Genomic DNA, 488 nt, shown 5'->3' with positions numbered 1-488 from the left:
AGCGCTGTCTCTTCCTCTCTGTGAGAGCGTGGGCAAGTTACTGAACCACTTTGAGCTCTGTTTTTTGTCTGTATAACAGATGATAATGGCATCCCCTCCTAAGGTGGTTGGGAGGATTAACTAATGGCAGCACAGCGTCTAGCACAGTACTTAGACCCCAGCGACACCCTGCCAGCCCGGCTTGCCCGACCCGAGGCTTCATCATTCACTGCCCATACTCCTTCAGCCGTGTCCCCAGGGCCTTCCTTATTCAGCCCTGCCTTTCCACCCACACCTCCCACTAATACCAATGCCCACCTTCTTTCTCGAGATTGGCCCCCTCCCAACTTCTACAGCAAGCCTCTTAATTTTTTTTTTTTAATTTGGGAGGAAGGGAGAGAAATACAGATTGGTTGTTCCACTAATATGCATTTACATTGGTTGGTTCTTGTATGTGCCCTGATGGGGATCGTACCCATAACCTTGCAGTATTGGGAGGATGCTCAAAC

The sequence above is a fragment of the Myotis davidii genome, unplaced genomic scaffold (genome assembly GCF_000327345.1).
Source record: "Myotis davidii unplaced genomic scaffold, ASM32734v1 scaffold142, whole genome shotgun sequence".
NCBI lineage: Eukaryota > Metazoa > Chordata > Mammalia > Chiroptera > Vespertilionidae > Myotis > Myotis davidii.
The sequence above is the reverse complement of the archived record's forward strand: the minus strand, read 5'-3'. Positions refer to the sequence as shown.